We start from the raw sequence: 21,855 nt of genomic DNA on the forward strand, positions 1-21,855 counted from the left end.
TGTGAGGCCCTGGAACAGGTTGCCCAGAGAAACTGTGGACACTCTATTCCTGGAAGTGTTCAAGGCCCCAGTTGGATGGGATCCTGCACAACCTGGTCTAGTGGAAGTTGTCCCAGCCCATGGCAGGGGTACTGGATCTAGTAAATCTTTTAGGTCCCTTCCAACCCAAACAACTCTGTGATTCTCTGATCCTCATGGCTCTAAATGAACCAGCTGAACTAATGGGGAGGAACAGATCATATCACTTCTGTGGTCATATGTGTCTATCTGTGCCAAATACGATTTTGTTTTGTGTAGAGAAGTGGTTATCTCTCAGTTTGCTCCACTTCACATACCACCACATCAGTGCAAACTCATTTTCACCATGATTATAAGTTCAGCTACTGAACAATTAAATGCAGCAGCACAAATATTGGGCTGTCTTCTCTTAGACTATGTTAAGGGTGTGATAAACTGCATAGATGAATGCAGAGAGAGCTGAGGGCTCTTATGGGTTAAGCTGCCACAGAAGATTCTCCACAGCTCATCTGGAGAGCTTATCACTGAGAAAAAACATGATTCATTAAATCAACCAGTAGAGTACATGCTATGAGATGATCTACTACAGTAAAGTTGCTTTCTTACATATCAGGACACAGAGGAAACAGAAATGTCACTGAGTTTTTGAGAAATGTACTTTATTGCTGTTTATTCATGAGCTACCAACATTCAGTGGTTTACTTATAGATTTAAATTGTGTTACAATTTTTTTGAGTATCATACTGGATATGGCAAATTATTAATGCAAAAACATTCATAATGTTATAAGATTAGATGGCTCACAGAGTTAGTGATGGGAGAAGTAATCATTGTGAAGCCACAGATTGAACAGGAAGTCATTAAAGATGTACTTAAACAAACTACAGCTTCAGTATGTAGTTTAAGTTAGTTTTGTAGACTTTCTTTGCAGTCAAAGAAGAGCATTAGTCACCTCCAGAAAGTAATTCATCCCACCCTTCGTAGATACTGAGAATGGATGAATATTGTCTGAGGTGGTGAATGCCACTCTGAAATTAGTTTTCCAATGTTACATTTCTTCAGTAGTCAACTGATATGAATTTAGTGTCTTCAGTGTGAGTTCATTCAGTATTCTGTATTCACAAACCAACATTACAATTGCTGACAGTCTTAGATTAGATGAAAAGACAGGGCAAAGCCAACAAATGAAATATTTCACTACTGCTGGAAGATACAGATCAGGAGAGATTAGTTCCTCTTACTCTTAAAAGAGCTGTAGTCCTGTGTGCAGTTCTTGACAGGGTATTGCAGGTAGTTTAATCAGTTCATGTTACCTAGAGAGATTAATTTATTAGTGTGATTTTTCCCTGCACCAGCACCACATTTATTCACAAAACAGTGTTTGAAGGACTTTATTTAACACTTACTGCAAATTGGCAAACAAAGGCAATGCTTATCAAATGTGAAAGAGCATGTGAGTATCTAATGACTGAACTGCAATTCAGGGAAGAATGTGCACTGTATAAATATTGTATGTATCTGGATTCAAGTAACAAAAGTCCATCTAGAAGGTGTTTATTAGACAAGAGGTGAAGAAGGTGAAGATGTTTAGGTGGGAGATGCAGCAAAATATGTGCATTTTCTGCACCATATTGTCAGCATCAGTTGTATAGAGATGTAGTTTATCCTGCTTATGAGCATCTTTAATTGAGATTTACTGACTTATCTTAGTTATCAATGTCTTCAGATAACTTTCTGATATGTTTTAAATTGGAGTTCTCTCAACGCTCTGTCTTAGTTTCTTATGAAATCCTAAAAATTATTTCCATCTATATCCAAAAGAGAACTCCAGCTATTACAGACTCAGTCTACTGAAACTTGCCACACTTGACTCCTGCAGGTCTCCCCTCTCAGTGCATTTCTGTTCTTGTCTGCATCAGACATCTCTCCTTCCTTTGGCTATGAGGGGGTTACAACTTCCTTATCAAAGCCCAAACTTTTTCACAATTTTTTTTTGTCTATCAGATCAACAAAATGGCTGGACCTCATGCAACATCAAGTCCAGTTTATGTGTCTTCAGTGCTTAATTTTCAGCTATGATTCTTTTCTCCCAGATCTGAACAGTTGGGATTTTCAGGTGTTTCCTAGGCAAACACTGGGTGAGATCAGTGCTCTGTTTTCAGGAGCAGGCACTCTTAATCTTCTACACTTAAAAATCTTTTCACTTTACTTGAAGCCATGATGTTACAGACAATTGATCCTTCTTCCAAGTAACTTCTCACTAGCCACCTTGTATCAGTCTTAATCAGCCTTTCCATTAATTCATTAATCCTAAAACATCCTCAAAATATCTAATCTTCTCCTCTGAATTCTTTTCTAGTGATCTGGGATCATAGTTACTGAAAGGTCCTCTGACTTTTGAGTTCCTCATTCTGCCCCACACAGATCTTTTCTCATGTGTCACTCTTTCAGCCCATTCTAACTCCAAGTTCCATCTTCTTTGGATCTTCTGGCATGGAAAGAAAAGTATTCTAATTCTCTAAATATTCCATTACCGGATTTTTTCCATAAAAAGATAGAAAGAAATCAAACCTCTCCTCTTTTAGAAATTAAAAGGAAAATATTGCTACTCTGCAGCTCAAGTTTAATAGCTGACTGCTGGTCACTGCAAATTAAAGTTGAAGACACGGGCAAATTTCCCAATAGTCAAAGAAAAGGATGGGGTAGGGCTCTCTCTCAATTTTACCTTAATTCATCCCATTCATTTAATACTTAGTACTTGAATACTTCAGACTGGCTTTTATCTCACAGGCTTTTAGAAACGTTCATCACACAACTTCCCTGAAATAGAACTGGGCTATTTCTGCTTTACAGGAAAGGATTCATCAGAGATGCTAAATGTATAAACAGAGATAAGAGATCAAGATGAAAAAAAGCAGGTTGACCAAGATTTCCAAACTCTCTCAGTATTTAGCTATTTCTGCTGTAGCTTTATGGCCAGGACAGACATTCCTTTGTGTCCTGTCATCCATCTCACTGTTGCATTGGAAGAAATTTTAAATCTGAACACAGCCACAGTTCCATAGTTGCTGCTGCTACTCATGTCACCACAGAGCTGCTTTTTGAACCCTTTCCTGACACAAAGTTCATTTGATTACTTCTGTCACTGTGCACAAGGGTCTTCCTCTGCATGCCAAGGACCTGAGCAATGGTGGAGGCTGAGTAGGTCAAGGCCACGGACGCTGACTGTGTTGACACATCATCACCTCACAGGAGAGTCAGATCTACCAAAAGGTATCACCCTACTCAGAAATCTTCCCTTTCTCATGCTCTTACTGAGCCTCCTCTTTTTCCTCCTGACAGAGAGAGTGAAAGGAGAGATGGATCTAGCTGGAAGAGAGGGCACTTCGACTGACTTCTATAAGCAAGAAAGGAATTGCTTATGGATTGGAGAAATTGTGTCAGCTTCTGTATGATAGGCTTCTCTTTTTTTGCAACACACTGCCATGACATACTATGTTTAGGATTTCGGCCTTAGAACAATATTTTTTTAAAATTTGGAGGAGACTATTTTGATCCTCACTGTTAATTTTTGTATAATACTGATCTTCCTCTGCTCTGCTTCAACATCTTGCTATCAAATATCAAATGGCTTCCATTTCATAAGTTGCTTGACTTAAGACTGGCCTTTGGTGGAGTATCCCGCTTGAGTCTGTCTCTGATAAATGCAGCTAAACTGCAATAGTAAGATCTCACAACAGAATCTCCAGTGACTATTTTATATATTGAGAAGAATCAATAACTTTGGAGTTTAAGACTTGCCTTTGCTCACAGGTGTCCTTGAACAAATCAGTTTGCCCTTTAGGGAAAAATACTTCAAAGTTAAAGAGCTAGAAGTGCAGTTAGGGCTTTTATAGGAGTTAAATATGGCTATAAGCAGAAATACCAGCTTTATTTCCTTTCCTTTGTTTCCTTGGTATGGGTTTCTCATTAGTTTTTTAGTCCTTAAACTCTCATTCCTGGTTTATCACACACTCTTTTTTGGTCTTTCCAAACACATGAAGTTACAGAGGACCCTGCCTAGGGGCCTAGAAAGGGACAGCTGGAAATGAGTGGCAAAAATGCTGATTCTTTTTGGCTCCCATCTCCCCTCAGCCCACACACCTCCCTAGCTGCTTCTTTAGAAAGAACCAGTCAGAAAATATGGTTGGTTTATGGTCTCGTTAGGACCTTGTACAACTCACTTTTTTCATTCAGTTTTTTATATCCACCAAGTCTCTTTTTTCAAGGAAAGTGCTGTTGCTACGCAACTGAAGGAACCATATAAAGAGAGGGAGCAGGGAAGGATGAAGGCGAGAGGGAGGTAAAAAAGGAAAGATGTTCTTAGAAGAAAAAGAGGGAAGTCATAGACTATCATTTGAAAATCAAAGATAAGAAAAGCTTTTCCTTTAGTTGTGTGAAGGCAAGAGGCAGAAATGAAGGAAATCTCCTCCCTTGCCCTCCACTCCTTCTCTTGACCTTGTCCAGTCGTCTCCAGCTTGTAGTGCATGGCCAGATGACTGAACAACTTGAGAAATAGGAGTTTAAGTGCTTGGGGTGTCTGACTAGGATTCAGGAGGTCTGTCAGGTAGTCCCTGCTCACCAGTTGTTTTACTGGGTCACCTGAGGCAAATTGTTTGATCTCCTGTCCTAATTTCCTTCTTCTAAAGTAGGGATAGTGCCTCTGATTTTTGCCTTGTCATTTTAGACTATAAAACTTTCTTAATTAGCACTGAATCAACACCCCAGTGACATCTCAGGGTCTCTGCTTTAATGATAGGATACACATTAGTATTAAAATAACACTCACCTTCCCACTCTAATGGTGCAACACATGTTACAGCTCTTATGTTGACCTATGACACATTCCCACTCTGTCTCATCCCCCACATTTCAGGGCTATGCTTCAAAAACAGGAGGAATTAACTACACTCCATCTAACTCCAGGACTATTCAAGGAAGTATTTATGTTCCTTGGGAACCCAAGCCTCTCCTATACTCAGTGGATTTACCTCTGGATCTAATTCACACTTCAGAAATGCCCATTTTGCTTTCTTCTGAATGTCTTCTAGCAAAAATCTGAAATAAATAGGTGCCTGAGTTAATTCTCTGAAGTTGAATAAGATGCATTCAGGCCAGTGTGTCTTTCATTGCCTTTTTGTATGTATTTTACTCTGTGGTGTTTTCACACAGTGGAAATCTTCTCTTCCCTCTCCAAACAGAGTAAGAAAAGCGGCAGAAGGTAGAACTGAGCCGTGCAAGAGAACTGGCAGGACGATGGTGCCTCATTTAGAATTAATTTGTTTGTGCAGGCTTGTTAAAGTGAAAGTGGCATTTTATTTGCTCTGATGAAGACAATTAATTTTGCTATGATTAACATTCTACTTCTTAGAGATATTCACTGGTGCTCAGCTTTTTGTGCTTGGGATAGAGGATCATTTAAAAACATAATTAAAAGCCCCACTGTCTGTACTGGCACAACAGTGCTTCCAGATATTGAGTTCTCATCTAGTGCTTTGAAGTTTATGGGAGTTTTGTTTTCATAATTGGTGTGTGCTAATCACCCTCCTTGCAAAATGAGGAGCAGTTGTCATTGGCCATGAAATCAGGAGAGTGTGGGTGCAGATTTCTCCTCTCTGTTCCTTGCAGTGTATCTTTATGGGCAAGTCAACCCTCTCCTGAGTACCCTTGAATATCCTTTGTCTATCTAACCTCTTCAGGTAACAAAATCTTTGGTGAAGCTAAGAGCTCAGCCCATAGGCAAAGGATTTAATAGTGGAGCATCTAAGGTATCTTGGATCAGGAGTTTAAGATTTGTTTCATATCTATCCATCTATAAGGGGGTCCTAGTTAGGATGCTATTTAATCTTAATCTTACTAGTTCAGCGAAACACTTAGTTCTGGATTAAATTGATCTTAATTGTGTGTTTTCACACAATCATAGTGGAGGTTGGTTTTCACTTTATCCTAATGGAGAAAGTTCTCTCTTCCAGAGACAGAACTGAATTGGAAATGTGGTATTTCCACATGTATACTGACTACTTTCTAAAACTATTAACCCTTCCCTTCCTTTCCCTTCCCTTCCTTTCCCTTCTCTTCCCAGCAGGAGTTTGATCTGATTTAACACACTTTCCTTCTGACCTTCTAATGGCAGTGTGAACCCCAGAGGAAGATTCCTCAGTTTAACTTCTAAGGAGACCTAATTAATTTTAAAATAGTAAACAGTTTTGCGTACAGAAAGCCTGATTATTTTAGGTCATTAGCACAGGTGGAGCATCAGCAATAAGCAGGTGATTTTAATGCAAGCTTCAGGTAGCTGACATTAAATTTTGTATTAACTTTCAGTGATAATTAAGTGGGGTCAAGAGCCTTTGACTAAAGAGTGTGAATCTCTGGAGACTGTAGAATTGTGTGATCTCCAGTTTACATATTATATTTTCTGTATCATGATGAGATTTTAACAAAAAATCAAAATTAGCTATCAAATGTACTTTGAAAGTATGTGATACCTCTTGGGATAAGTTTTTTTTTTTTTTTTTTTTTTTTTTTTTTTTTTTTTTTTTTTTTTTTTTTTTTTAAAAAAAAAGAGTGAAAACCCAAATTCTTTGTCCTCAATTTGAATTACCAGTTGTTTATGTTGGGCAGTGCCATGACCATAAAAGGCATTTTTTTGGATATACACTACAAGCTTTGTAAAGATATACAAGGAGGCTTTTTTTAAGAGAGTGAAACCCTTCCCATAAGCACAACCAAGTGTATAATGTATCTGCTGTGATGGAAGGAAGATTGACTTGCTGCCACACTGTTGTTTAAATAGCTGCCAACAACCATGTCTGATGAATGCATTGCTATAAATGATCTCCACTTTTCACATCCTTCTACAAAGACCTTGTTAGACAAAGAGCTAATCTCCAATACTGCAAAGATTTTAGCAACATCTTTGTCGTGTGTTATACTGAATCATAGAAAACACTTCAATTTGAAGTATATATAGGTTTTGCAAAGTAAAAGACTAAGAAAATTCCACAGTAGGTAAAATAACAGACAATTTTGGTATGTAAAAGTAACTCTGATTTCAAAAAAAAAAAAAAAAGGTAAAACTTGGCCTATATTCCAACTATCTGTTTATCCTGTTGGATGCAGAAGGAAAAATCACAAAATCACAAGCAGAACAATACCTGATAACACTGTTGTTTTTAAATCTGGACTGATGAAAATTGAAATGTTTTTTGTTAGCAATTGGATATTCTGAGAACAATTTTAACAGCAAGATCAACAGAAGTTCTTTCTTTCTAGTACCTGAAGGGATTTACAAGGTTGAAGAGGGACTTTTAACAGCGGCATGTAGTGACAGAACAATGGGGAATGGCCTTAAACTGAAGGACAGTGGATTTAATTAGACATTAGGAAGAAATTCTTTGCTATATGGATGGTGAGACACTGCCACAGTTTGCCCAGAGAAGCTGTGGCTGCCCCATCCCTGGAAGTCTCCAAGGCCAGGTTGGACGGGGCTTGGAGCAACCTGGGCTAGTGGAAGGTGTCCTTGCCAATGGCAGGGAGGAGGAATTGTGTGGTCTTTAGTGTCTCTTGAAACTCAAACCATTCTCTGATTTTCTGATTGTTTGCAAACAACCATCCAGACTGTAGGGGAGGACTTGGTTTGCAAACATCAGAGCTGCAGCAGTCCTGGCACAAGCAGGTGATTAAAAGTGCAAAGTTGTACAAGACAAGAGGAAATGGCATCAAGTTCCACCAGGAGAGGTTTAGATTGGATATTACAAAAAATTTCTTCCCCAGAAGAGTTTTCAAACCCTGGAATGGGCTGCCCAGGGCAGTGGTGGAGTCACCATCCCTGGAGGGGCTTAGAAGGCGTGTAGATGTGCTGCTTAGGGACATGGTTTAGAGGTTGACTTGGTGGTGTTGATTTAAGGGTTGAACTCAACAGTCTTAGAGGTCTTTTCTAACCCAAATGATCCTATGATTCCATGAACTTGATGGCCCAAGAGCTTTCTTCTATTCATAGCTTCCTTAAAACACAACCCTTAAAAATACACTCAAAATCCGCTGTCCAGGAGCAAGGGAAATCTGCATATACATTAAACAAGCTAAGTATTCATGAGCAGAAAGTGTAACAAACACTGAGCAGGTACAGAGCCAGTAAAACAGTTGTTAAGATATCATTTCAAACCCAGTCAAGAATGAGTCAGGCAGCTTTGTTTATTTCCGTAAGTTTTTAGAGGTAAAGGAGGAGAATCAAACAAAAGACAATTTTGCTTAACAGCTCTATGTCTTTGGTCTGTTTTACTGCCATTACCTTGGCTACGTCTGCCACGTCTGTCAAGCGTGGAAGAGAGAATTTGCCTCCTACCTCTTTTTCTTTGATCCATGCCTTCAAGTTGTAGCCTTTCATCCTCATTTTCTTATGAAAGAGAGCAATTTCTCTTCACGAAATTTTCCCCCCTTATGTGAGAGACTGGCACGGATTAGCATATACCTTCTGTATCTGATGTTCAGCAGTGACCTTTCAGGGCTCTGTGATGCATTTTGATGCTGATCACTTTTGAAGGCTTTGATGTGCTGCCTGTCTACCAGGTGCAGCTTATGCAGCACTACTTAAGGGTGGTGTAGGGGAAGGGTAATAGCTTTGAGCCTCAGCTCACAAATCCTCCTCCTAAAGTCTTAGACCTCTAAAAGCTTGTGGTGCATGAGCCAATGTGAGGGAAAGGTGAGTATTTTGGGGCACAGATGTAGATGGTCGGGAAAAGAGATGCACTTTTTTTTAATGCAATGTCCCTTTAAGGTGGACTCCTCCTCTTAAAATCATTCTCTGGGACTAATAATTTAGAATCATGGAAAAGTTTGGGTCCAAAGGGACCCTAAAGACCATCTAATTCCAATCCCCTGACACGGGCAGAGACACCTTCCACTAGACCAGGTTGCTCCAAGTCCTGTCCAACCTGGCCTTGAAGTCTTCCAGGGATGGGGCAGCCACAAATTCTCTGGGCAACCTATTGCAAAAGGAACACGTAGTACTATAAAATATAACATAACATATAATATATATTTAAACCCATTTATATCTGCTATGTAACTTATAGCACATATATTTTGCTGCAGTGATCTAACATGTAAATGCAAATGAGAATCTGGGCCCTACGTCCATGATTTTTAACTAAATAATTAAGAAAGTTGCTTCAGTCAGTGCTTAATCACCTAATAACTGTTAAAACTTTAAGAGGCTGTGAACACTTACCTCTTCCACTAATTAAACTGAACATATTCTTGAACAGGCCTTCAGAAAAACAGAACATCCAAGTGCCTAAATTTGGAAACCAAATAGGATGGATATGTTGCAAGTTGATTATGTCTCACCTCCTAATTTGTAATGAAAAAATAAAAGTACATTTATTCACTAATCTGTCAAGATACCTTCATGACAGATATGACTAGCCATATGATTTTGTTCTTGTCCTTCTCTAGCAAAATTTGAAACTGTCCTAATTATTTTGCTCAGCTCATTCTGTTATGCCTAAAATTAACCTGAAAAATATTTAGCACAAGCAAGTCCAAGCATACATTTGGATCCTGTGAAATACTTGAAAATGCTAATGCAGTGCTAATAACAAAAGTGGGGTGCTGTGAGATTCAGTGAATTACTTAATGTTTATAAATTATTTTGGAATACTGGAACAGGGATGGCACTGCTGAAATAGTAATAATAATGTTTTTGCAGTATTAGTAGATATCAGTGATCTCAAAACTATGTGATAAACCAAAGAGAGGAAATTCTAATTTTTAAAGGACACTGAGTGAGATTACTCTTGTCAGCTACATAAAATTTAGGATCAAAAATGTGGTATTAGGATCAGAATGTGGTATTCAATAAGAAGGAACTTTATGGCAGATGCAACTGTTGTACTCCAAAACAGATCCCACTTCCAGAGGATGGTTCACATGTACAACACCAGCAAACCCCACCGTACCCTCCTGGTGCACACACTGAAACATCTCCAACTCGTGCTCCTATTGCAGGTTTGTTCAAAGTTTTCAAAAAGGTAAATTTGACCTTGGTGACCTCACATGAGACTGAGTGTGGCCCTTCCCTCCTGGCCTGCCTTAATGCCACACCCAGCTGTCTGCCCATGGTCGCACACAGGGAGTCCTGTCGTGTGCTCTGGATAGAAGTGCAATCAAGTGGATCATCAGAGCAGCTCAGATCTGTGCTCTGCACGATCCAGTATAGCAATACAGCTTTAGCAAGACATCATTATGAGCATAAAAAGTATCTTTTTTTTAAACTGTGGATGATTTAGCTCAATGCAGTGGGACACAAATTATAAAGTGACTGACTTTATGAGCTAATCAGGATTAATATAGTATCGTCTGCGAGTTTTGTGAGACTCCTCACATTTTTGATAAGTATAAAACCTTGTCCATCTTTTCAAACTACCAATTTGAGCATGGGGTGATTTCTTTTATATCTCCTATTATGTAGAAAGAAAGACTCCATTCCATATATTGTAGCATAATATACATGTCGTTGTTCACATTACTCTGAAACAGTGACTGGAAGCACTGAGCTGCAAAATGTGTATTGTTAATCATTGGGTCATTAACCTTAACAATGTCAATGCATTCCCCAATCAGATCCAACTAAATGACTGCCCGAGGTAATAGTTAAGAGAACATTTCACACAGATGAACGTATTAATGCTTTATTTGGTTCTAAATGCAGTGTGAAGGATTTAGGTAGGAGCTAATGTATGTGAGGAGGAATAGAAAGATGAAGCACAACTGGAAAAAGAAAGTTTAGCTTCCCAAAAGAAAGAGAGTAGTCCTCAGTTTTCTGCAGCTGAGAAATGCATACCTATTTCACTGCAGTTAAAATCATTCAGGTAAAAAAATATGCTATTTTGAGGAGGACTTAAAAGTCCTGAGGTTTCATTAGAATCCAGAGGCTTTTCTAACACCTAATAACCAATTCCTGTAGCTAATGTGAGTTCTCTGATCTGGTGTTTTCACAGCAAAAGGCAGATGATAAAAAATTCTTTATTTTGCTACAGCTGATGGGCTTCTGCCTGAACTGTGCCCTCCCTACATCTGACAAAGCAGGTCTTTTACATCCCTCTGAAGTGAGAAGATGCCACTGCTATCCCCAAAAATCTATTGCACATATCCAATACAGTTGACCACAAAGCACAAAACTCGTGTTCAATGGTCTTTTTGTAACAGAGAAGAGCCTGGAAGGATATCACCCAGCAAAGACCTCCTCCAGAGTGACTAATTTTGCAAGCTGCTCCTTGTAGACATCTGCCCAAGGCACATCCCTCAAACCTAGGCTCAAACTGGGTGGCAGCCTAGATTAAGTCTCTTGGTGCTGCTCCTGGAGACCATCATTTCCAGGGACTTGAAGGAAGCCTTTAGTAATTCTGGGTCATTTCCACGTGAGTATCTGTCACCTTGTGGGGCAGCTCAGAAAGCCAGTGACACAAAATAGCCTCTTGCCACTGCCTGAAAAATTCATGTAATCATCAGCCATTTCCCAAGTTGCACTCAGGAAAAAAAGCTATAATAATGCACTGGAAATTGGATGATTGGTCCTGGTGGTCTGCAAATGGCCTGGAGGATGTACAGAAAAATATTCAGATTGAAGGTCTTTTAAAACAATGGCACCAAGCTTTTTCACTGCAGGTGAGAACGACTGCAAGTCGTTCCAAAAAGCCTCAGTTCTGGGGTTTTCACCCTTTACTTGAAAGATCAAATGCACAAAATTACACGTTTCAAAGTCAGTTCCTATTAAGCTGTTAGAGAGCCTAATGACTTACTGCTGTACACACGTAGTATGGAGTCATATTTGCTACTGAAACCAGTCCATTAATGCTGCATCACTTAGCAATGAGCAAGAGGATGGTGCTCTATAAATATCTGACAAGTGTTATCAAAAACCAGATATAGCTATTAATTAGGGACTCAAAATAGGAAGTGTGATATTTGTTGGTGGGTGTTAAGAGGATAGAGCCACTGATTTTTCTAGGTCTGATTCCATTCCTTTTCTTTTAGTTATTCTCCCCTGAAGGACATAAAATTTTACTCTCCTCTCCCAATATCCTTTGCAGACTGTTATCATGTTCTCTTAGTCATCACTTAGCAAAATTACACTGTTTGAAATCTCTACTGAAGTTGAAAAGTGGAAAGTATTATTACAAAAAGGACTTTTTGTTGCTAATAGTAAGGAAAAGTTCACCTGCTAGTTTTGTTGCTTCTCTCATAGGCATGGATATAAATTAGTTGTAATGTCTAGTTAATAAACACTGATAATTCCGCAATAGTTGGGCCTTTCTGGTTGCATGGGCTTGAAAGGAAAAATTTGGTAGTGTGTTAATTCTAAGGAAGCTTTTTAATGTCCTATTCTTTTTCGGGATTAAGGATTTGGATGTTGATGAGGGGGAGTGAGGTTTTGTCATCAATTTTAATGAGACATTTATAATCTCTCTTGATTGTATTTAGGTTTTTTTATTGTTACTTTTTTTTTTTTTTATTTCACTCATTCAAGCAGTCACTCTGTGAAAGCTTTTTTTAAGTACTCCAAATCTATTCTGGTAATGAAGAAATGAATGTCAAGCAAAGCAATTTTTTCTAAATTTACAACTCATTCTCTTAGACAAGATCAAAACTGACATAAAGAAAATATCCTTTATGTGTAAAAGAAAAAAGACTAAACTGCAACTCCCCAGTTACATCCACTGGGATATAGTAAGGTGGCATTCTTAGCCATCACATTTTGCCTCACTTAGTCCCAGTCATTGCACGTCACATTTGTTTATCCAAAGATGAAAAAGCATCAGTGATAATATTTTACAGGAATGAAGCTTCTGCAGCTGTTGCTAGGTCCAAGAAGATTTAAGTACTATTTCTGTACATGTTTCTAGCCTCACATCCCACTCTCTCTCTCTCTCCAGGTAATTGGAAATTGGCCCAATGAAGTTAAAAGGGATAAAGAGCAACTAAGAGAATGAGATACAAGCCAAGAGTCTGAAAGGAGAGAGCTGTTGTAGCAGAGCCAGCTGGGTATGGAACTGGCACTATATTCTTAATACTTATGTGTACCACTGACATAAAATTTGTTCCATGTGGGACAAACTCTACCTTCTCTTCTTTTACAGGGTAGTTTTGATATTTCATTTTCATTTGTTTTTCCAGAAGAGTTCTGTCTCTCATCAACCCAACAGTATTGTGCACACAGGGTAACCTGGCTTTTAGAGCAGACTTGAAAAATCACCAGGTTATTCAAGGCAAATCTTTGCCCCACTAGACTCATTTTCCTCTCTTTTTGCAAGGAGATACTCAAAATACCTATAAATTCCACTTGCATTCAGGAAGATATCATGCTCTAGAAGTGCAGTAATAACCAGGACTGACTGTTCTGGGATGAGAGCAGCTTGGTCTGGGAGTACTTTGTTTTTTTTTTTCATGATGCTGTTTATCTATCCCACAGTGGAAAGAAGCAAGCTGTTGCAGTAGATTTAAGATTGCAATCCTACCTACCTTATGGATAAATCATTAGGGTCTTGTTCCCAATCTAGTTTTCCTGTTGCAAATCATCTCTCTGCATGTGTGGCAAGTCCAGCTCCTAAAGATGATCTCAGATGTGCTCCATATGGAGTAGAGATGTACTCAAGAAGCATAATAACTTAGGTTGTGACTGGTAAGTAAATACATGGTACTGAGCAAAATAAGCAGCTGTAGCCAAATCTACACCATGCTAAGGAAAGGGATCCAGAGATAGCAAAGATAAGGCTTACAGGCTGATGTACAGCTAGAATTGAATGCACAGTGTTGCCATTATTTTAGTGGATGATGAGAAACAGCATTTGTTACCTCAGACACAGGTTGGCATTCAGTGCTTTGGGATGTTGATTTGTATCTCCTCATGATCCTGCACAGTATCTCAAGCCAACTGTATCTTCAGGGTCCTCATATTTTAGTCTGTCTTGTAGCATAAACATGCATGTTTCTAAATGGGAGAACCAAAATGCCTACAACCGTGTCCTCATACAGACACTGCTTTTCTGTTATTTTTACTGTGAGGATTGTGAGGCCTTGGCACAGGTTGCCCAGAGAGGCTGTGGCTGCCCCATCCCTGGAATTTTTCAAGGCCGGGTTGGATGGGGCTTGGAGCAAATTGGTCTAGTGGAAGGTGTCCCTGCCCATGGCAGGATGGTGGAATGAGATGATTTTGAAGGTCTACTCCAACTCAAACTATTCTATGATGGCAGTATAAAATATGTGTTAGTTATGTGGTGGTGAAGCCATTGAAATGTCTGAGTCTACAATGAAAAGCTTTTCCTGAGCATTTGCATAACATGCACATACTTACATCTATCCCTCTTCATTGATGATGCTTTGTCCCTATTTTTCTTGTAAACAAACAATTGCGATTATACAGTTTTTTCTTTCTCTGTATGAATATTTATAGAGATAATGATCTGGGAATGACACTGTAATACTTAGCTGATAATCTGATGTGCTGTTGATTAGTTCCAACTGCTTGAGAATATCTGGGCTGACAAATTCCTGCTCTAGATAGGTAATTTTTTTATTTAATTCCTTAAACTTATATATACATGTTTCTACATGAAAACACAGAAATCAGGTTAATTATCTGGTAAATCAATAAATAGTATTGCAATGTCTCCATACTTACTAAAAGTCCATAAATTCTAGGAAACACAACTAGGATGAAAGTGTCCATACTGTGTTTTTTCCAAATATTCCTTCATCTTATACTTTCCCCTTTCAGTAACACTCCAAAAATACAGTCATTTCATTTTCTTTTGCTTAAGTTAGCACATTTCTCATTGAAGGCCCTCAAGGGAAGTAGAAACTATGAAATACGAAATGCGATTTATGCTTGCCTTGTAAAATGCCAAGGAAACTGCTTTAAGACTGTAATAACCCTTGCTGCTCTTTCCATGAACATGCCTATAGAAAATGTTAATTTAATCAACAAATTATAGCTTCACACAAAGCTAGAAGTGTGGAAATACTGGCAGAGGAGGAGGAAAGGTCTCTCATAATTTTTATGTTTAATCATGAATTTGAGACTCTTTATTATTCTTGCATAAATGAAGAACTTCTAAATGGATTATGTTGCACTTCCCATTCATTTTCTTTCCTGATTTACATCTACATACATGTCCATTCAAATTTTTTGAGAACTCACTTATGCTGACATGAACGCATCTTAGCAGAACTCTTGATACTTTATTTAATTTTTTCTTGTCAAAGTTGTTGTTTGAGAGGGAGCTCAGAGAGCTGGTACTTTTAGAGGAAACCCTGCAGATTTCACACTGGTTTTTCCCAGCATTTCTAGCCCATGGATACTGATCACGGGATGCCTGACACAGTCTAAGTGTTCCCTGCCAAATGTTGAAGCAATGAAGTTAGAAATAGTAATATTGGAATGAAAAGGACTAGAAATAGATTTCTACAAGTCAGCTTAAGCATCCATTTGCAGTAGGGCAATATTACATTTTTCAAAGGCATGTATTAACTGATTAGATCACCTGCAAATGGAGTGTTAATTAATAATATCCATAATACAGTGCAATACAATTACATTAGCAGGGAAAGCTGACAGACCCATTGTAGCTCTGTCATTCAGGCATTAATCCTAAAGATAATGGACCAAACTCTGCTCTGTGTGGGTTTTTTTCAGCTTACATATGGAGTGATTCCAGGAGCACAGGCTGGCTGTAACTTCATGAGGCTGAATAGTGAATTTGTCCCATTATCCTGTAATGAAATGCTTTCTGAAAATACCTGTCAGTGAGGCACACTTGGCACACCATCTACTTGGCTGATAATAACTCAAAAGACAAAATACTTGATCTCATGGAGGAATGCCATGGAGGGGAAGACAGCAGCTTACAGTCAGTTTTATATTCCTCTAATGCTAAACTCAAGTAATCCTTATTCACATTATCTAATTCATGTCACCTTCAGAAAATCTGCAGGTAAAAATTTTGCACCAGCAGTGGATGGAATTCCAAGGACCAAAAGCAAAAAGCTTAAATCTTATGAATTGCACTGATATTTTGATTGCAAACAAACCCTTTTCCCTATTCATGGATGTTCTGTACAGTCAACAGAAAATGATTTGGTTCTTGTGGAAAAGGAATTTCAGTGTATACACCAAAGCTGAAGTCAGGCCACAGTCCATCTGACTCTTGTGATACACAAAGTGTCACCTTGTGTATCAAAATGGGAATAAAACTAAGCAGATTTTTAATAGAAAACATGATTTACTGCAGCTGGAGACTTTTATTAGGACTGTAAAGGACTTGTGCTCTTTATAACTGGTAAACCAATAGGTCTGATGTAAGAAGAGGATCCTGTTGCAAAGCCCATGTCTGCCTTATCAGAGGACACAGAACTAGATGTTCTTTTACTACCTTTGGCATTTAAGCTAAAAGGCTGGGAGGAAAGGGGAGATGTAATAAATCAATAAATGCAGTTATTTTCCCCAAATAAATGGGTTTAGACTCAGAATACATACATACCCTGCCTCACTCTGGAAAAGGAACCTGTAACAGTTCTTGTGAGGGTGGGAAAGGGCAGAGGAACAATGGGGCCAAGCGTGAGGAGGCAAGTGATAAAGGGACCAAGGGAGCAAGGTCTAGTGGTCAAAAATGTACAGCTTTGCAGAGTCAACAAAAAATATTGATTTAGTGTACTTCTGATGGCAGAAACACTCCAGCACAAGACAGCACTGCACAGCAGAACTTCTTGGTCATCAAATATTTATTCCAATACTATTCAAGGTGTACAGCCAACAGCACTAGTAATTAGTAGGTTTCTGAATTTTAGGTTTTCATTACAACCAAAGCTAGGCTGTTCTATGAAGAATCAAAGCTCCCAACTTTGGCTGTTACCCTCCTGCTCTCTGCTGGGATGCACTCACAGTGAATTTTTTATGTAGTTCTTCCCCCAAAAAAGCATGAAATAGTTCATGATGTGTAAAATTATTTAATAGGTTAAAAATATATGGGTTTATATCCTAAAAAAAGCCACCAAAAGAATGCATTCCTCACTTTACCTAATTAATATATGCTGTAATCTGTTTTTCTTATAGAATCATAGAATCATTTAGGTTTAAAAAGACCTTTGAGATCGTAGAGTTCAGCCATTCACCCAGCACTGCCAAACCCACCCCTGAACCACGTCCTTAACCACCACATCTACAAGTGCTTTGAACTCTTCCAGGGACAGTGATTCCACCACTTCCTTGAGCAGTCTGTTCCAATGTTTGACCAGCCTTTCCATGAAGAAATTTTTCCTAATATCCAATGTCATAATAAAGCAGTTTCACTACTCTTATCGTATGCTTTGAGCACACCCCCAATATTTCTGTGTAGTACAGTCATTTAGGACATATGTATTTCACATGTTCATAACCATAAAGGTCTGAGAGTACAGAAAGGGGACAGTTTGTTTTGTTTTTCAGGGGGCTTTGTAGCTCCAAGGTCTGCTCAGCGAACTACTAGAATTGTTCTTGTAATTTCCACATCGAAACAGTTAGTTTGGGAATTCTTTTTCTTCGATGTATGTTAGCCCTGCTTCCTCTCCCATTTGAGCTCTGTGGAGTAAGTAGGAAATGAAAGGTGTAGGAGAAATGTGATATTGTTTATTGTATGCTGTGTTTTTTAATTTCAGCAGGTGGGCTGGAAGTGCCCTGAAGCAGCTCAAGATAAACCCAACAAAGTGAGTACCACATTGTGCTTATGTCTGTATTGAAAAGGGACTTTTTAATTTTTATTGATGTCCAAAGAGCTTTATACATGTTCCTCTCTCATTTTTCCTCCAAAAAGAAGGAATTTTTTCCACCTGAAAAGAAATAATAAATCAAGTAAGATTTAATAAATCAAGTAAGATTTAATAAATCAAGTAAGATATGCACTTTTCCTATAGCACAGTTAAACAAACTGAATGACAAGATGTATGCTTTGACATTAATAACTGGCATGTAACAAGGTGTTTGCCCAAGGTGTTTGCATGAATCCTGAGTGATCAGCCAGCAGTTGTCTCCAGTCTGGCTTCAGCTTCCTGGAATCTATAGCTGGTTTGAGTGTGTTTAAATTACAGAAGGAAACACGTATTTTCCCTCACATGAAAGGAACTGCAATCCTTTGTTATTTGGCAAGCGCATCCCACAGATCTGAATGTGAGTCTGGTTTTGAAGTGCTTTTTTTTCCACACATCTTTAGAAAGCTTCCCCAGTGCTTTTACTTGAGTACATATCTATTTCTTTATTTATTTTCTTAAGCAAATAACCCAAACCTTTCTGTTATATGTCCCTCAGCATAACTAAGGAATTCCATGACAGTTCCCACTACTGCCAGGTTGTTTTTCAGCTACAGTTCTCAGCTTTCTTTAGTCCATTTCTGCTTTTCTTCTTCCAGTTGCCTTTTTTTTTTTTGCCATACCCTGCTGATCACATCCCAGGTTCCCATGATGATTCTGAGCAGTGCAGCTTTACAAGTAGAGATTCCTGAGCTGAAACTCAAGAACACAGTCTGCTTTGCAGCAAGGCTTTCTCCTTGCTGGCCCCTCTAGAGGATAGATGCCAGGATTAGTACTGAAACTCAGGCTTTATATTCAAACAGCTGTGGAGCTGTAAGAAATGATGCTATGGTTTCATAGACCATAGAAAGAAATAAAAGTATCTCTAGCAAATTACTTCATCTATTCATCAGCCACTGCATTATTCCCTGGAGTAGTTATTTCATTCCTTGAGGCAGCTGAGATTTAAATATCTGAGGTCACAGGTCTTCTACCAAAACAACTGGGAATATCTGCTAGAGACTCACTATACCACTGTTGTTATAAATATTGGTCTTAATTGCATTACACAAGCCATAAGAGCCCTAATCATAGATCAGTGTGTAGGAAGGAGCTGTACAAGGGAGAAAAAGCACCATGTCTTTAGATCAACGAGGAGTAGCTGGTGAGTTATCCCAGCATAAAGGTACAGATAGCAAATTTAAAATTACATTATGGAAGGTAGGTATAAAAAGCTTTCTATGCAGCTAGTAAAAAGTTGGAGGTATAGATAGATTGAGACAAGGCAGGTTTTAAGGAATAATTTAAAACTGATAATAGAATTCCTTCACAAATGCTTAGAGTGACTTTTTCAGCTAGGGATGTAAAGAATAAAAATGTTGATAGGAAAAGCAGGTGATCGATAAAGTGCAAAGTTGAGGGCTCATATCTTGTTGGAATCACAAGTCTAACAGGAATAGGGTAAATTACTTTTTAAAGCCTATCACCTTAGAAAAGAGCTTGAAAGCTTGCTTTGGGTATGCAAAGGATCAAGCCATTCATCGTGGAAGGAAGGTTGCAATCAAAGCAAGGTGCCAAAACCAACAGCTTGAATAGTGATATCTGCATGGATTGAGATCCCAGGCAGGTGGGGTAGTTGATTAGTATCAAGGTGAAGAGGCAGCCACACTTCATGTGTATTTATTTTTACCTCTCAGTGATGATATAGTAGTCTGATACCAGCAAAATTTGTCAAAGTCTGATATAGGAATGACAACTTGATGAATAGGAAATGTGTGAATTTTCTAAATCCCAAGTTATTGCCTTATTTAAAAATATGTGTTTCTTCACAGGGCACTGTCATGTTTGTGAGTCTAGCTAGTTTGGCAGGATTTAGGTTCAAAGCTCTTGATTTTCCCAGATTCTGTGTATGACGAGTTTTTGTGAGGGCTGTGTGGTGTGAGGTCAAAAAGAAGACCATCTAAGCCACAAAGCACAGGGCACTACGTGAACCAGGATAATGAGCTTATAGAGAAATTGTATTATGTTGGATTCCATTTAGCAGGGGTGAAAATAGGCTCAATTGACTGTGTCATCGAAATATGGACTTTTCTGATGCATGCAAAAACCATGATGCATTAGAAGAAATGGAATATTGAGTAAACACCAAAGCAGCAGCTTGATAATCTTTAGAGTTTGTGAACTGCCAAAGCAGCTAACTCAATAGGCAAACTATGGAAAGTAGTGAAACTACTGGATTATAAATTAATAAAATTAATAGAGAGACCATTGAGGTCAACTTCTGCATTGCAACCACAGAACTCAAGAAGATTTACAGAACCCAGTCAAACTTTTAAGTGAGAGCTTCAGGCCTCTCACTCACCTTTGCTCAATAACCATCTAAAAAGCTGATTGAATAAGGTTTAATTCCTACAGTGAAAAAAAGTCACCCATATTTAAAGGCTATATAGAGGCACAGAGGAGCAAAAAGAGGATTTAGATTGGGTAGATCACCTTCATTTTGGCACAAGATATAAATGCATATGTAACTTCAGAAGAGTTAGTGCGTGTTACTGATACGGTTTTTTCAAACAGGTATTTTTAAAATTAAAAACAAGCTAAAAAAATCCCAAAACTTGATAAGAAGGACTATTTACAGGTAGAAGGTGATTACTATCTTTTATTTATGTGTTCAAGATGGGATGATTTGAAAGAAGTCATATTCTATTACTCAGAGAGGTATTGATAAACGAATTACTAAAATGAGAGCAGAACTCAGCAATATGTGGAAGGAGTTTCTTTTCCACAGGCCCAACAGGAAATATATTCAGTGATTAAGAAAGTACGTAGAATTTTTCTCTATTATTTAACTTGCTTACATGATTAAAAATCATAAACTTCTTGGTTGTAATAAATAGTCTGTTCCATCCATCACAACTGTAAGGGGAAAAATTGGTCTTACACATTTTCAGAATTTTTTATCAGTTTTTAGGTTTTAAGGTTTGAGTTATAAATTTTTTTCCCCTTGTGAATGTGCCCCATTACTGCACATCGTAATTTTGGGTTAAAAGTGGTCCCAATAATTTTCTTTTGATGAAAGGTAATTCTTTCAGTACTGTGTCCAAACTAGATCTGAACAGTGTGCTGGGCACGTGAGAGGAACTTCAGCTTCTTGTTCAGAAAGAATTTTTCAAGGACTGTAGGCTGTGCAATCACTTTGTGATCTAAACTGTATTGCAGTTTGGGGTTTTTTTAAGAATTGCTTTAACAAGCAATTAGTGGTTATGTAATTTTGCCACCACTGAAACCTACTATGGTATCTACACTGATTATTTAATTCACTTCCTGTTTACCTCCAGAGTTCTAGCTTCTAAATTATTGGACCATAAATCATTTAGTTCCCAGGGTCTAGCATGTAAGAAGCCAGATAGTTTCCTTTGCTAGAAAACTCAGGAATAGGACAAATGAGAGGTGTATTCAAAAGAAAAGAAGGAGAAAAAAAAAAGAAAATTATTTTAAAAGTTAAAAGAATAAAAAGACCCATTGGCATAACTGGTCTGGCTTTCTATTAGCTAAATTTTAGGCTGATGTCACCATTTGGGCTGAGGAAAAGAAGAGCGGTTTGATTGAGGAATGAGAGATCCTCATGTACATCTAAATCCTACCTCTGGCTCTGTTTGGTCAGTGGGATTCTGCAGGGGCCCAGGGTGGTGGGGCAATGATGAACATGAAAGTGCATCAGAAAAAAAAAACGTGGGGTTAAGAAGCACTGGTCCCAGAAGTCTCAGTGAGGACCTCTGATCGTGCAAACATCATCTGCTCTGTTAGAGTTCGTATTTTATGAAAGGAACGTGGCCCTACTGTACTCTGTGAAGGGCTCTCACATCATTGCAGGAGGGCCAGGATTTGAGATGGATGCTTAAACCCAGTGTGACACCCTGTAAGGGCCTCTCACTATGAGCACCGCTGTGTTCTCTGCAATGGTTGCGTGGGGACAGA

The sequence above is a fragment of the Pipra filicauda genome, unplaced genomic scaffold, assembly GCF_003945595.2.
Source record: "Pipra filicauda isolate LSUMZ 115617 unplaced genomic scaffold, ASM394559v2 scaffold30_size5312502_pilon, whole genome shotgun sequence".
In the NCBI taxonomy this organism is placed as follows: domain Eukaryota; kingdom Metazoa; phylum Chordata; class Aves; order Passeriformes; family Pipridae; genus Pipra; species Pipra filicauda.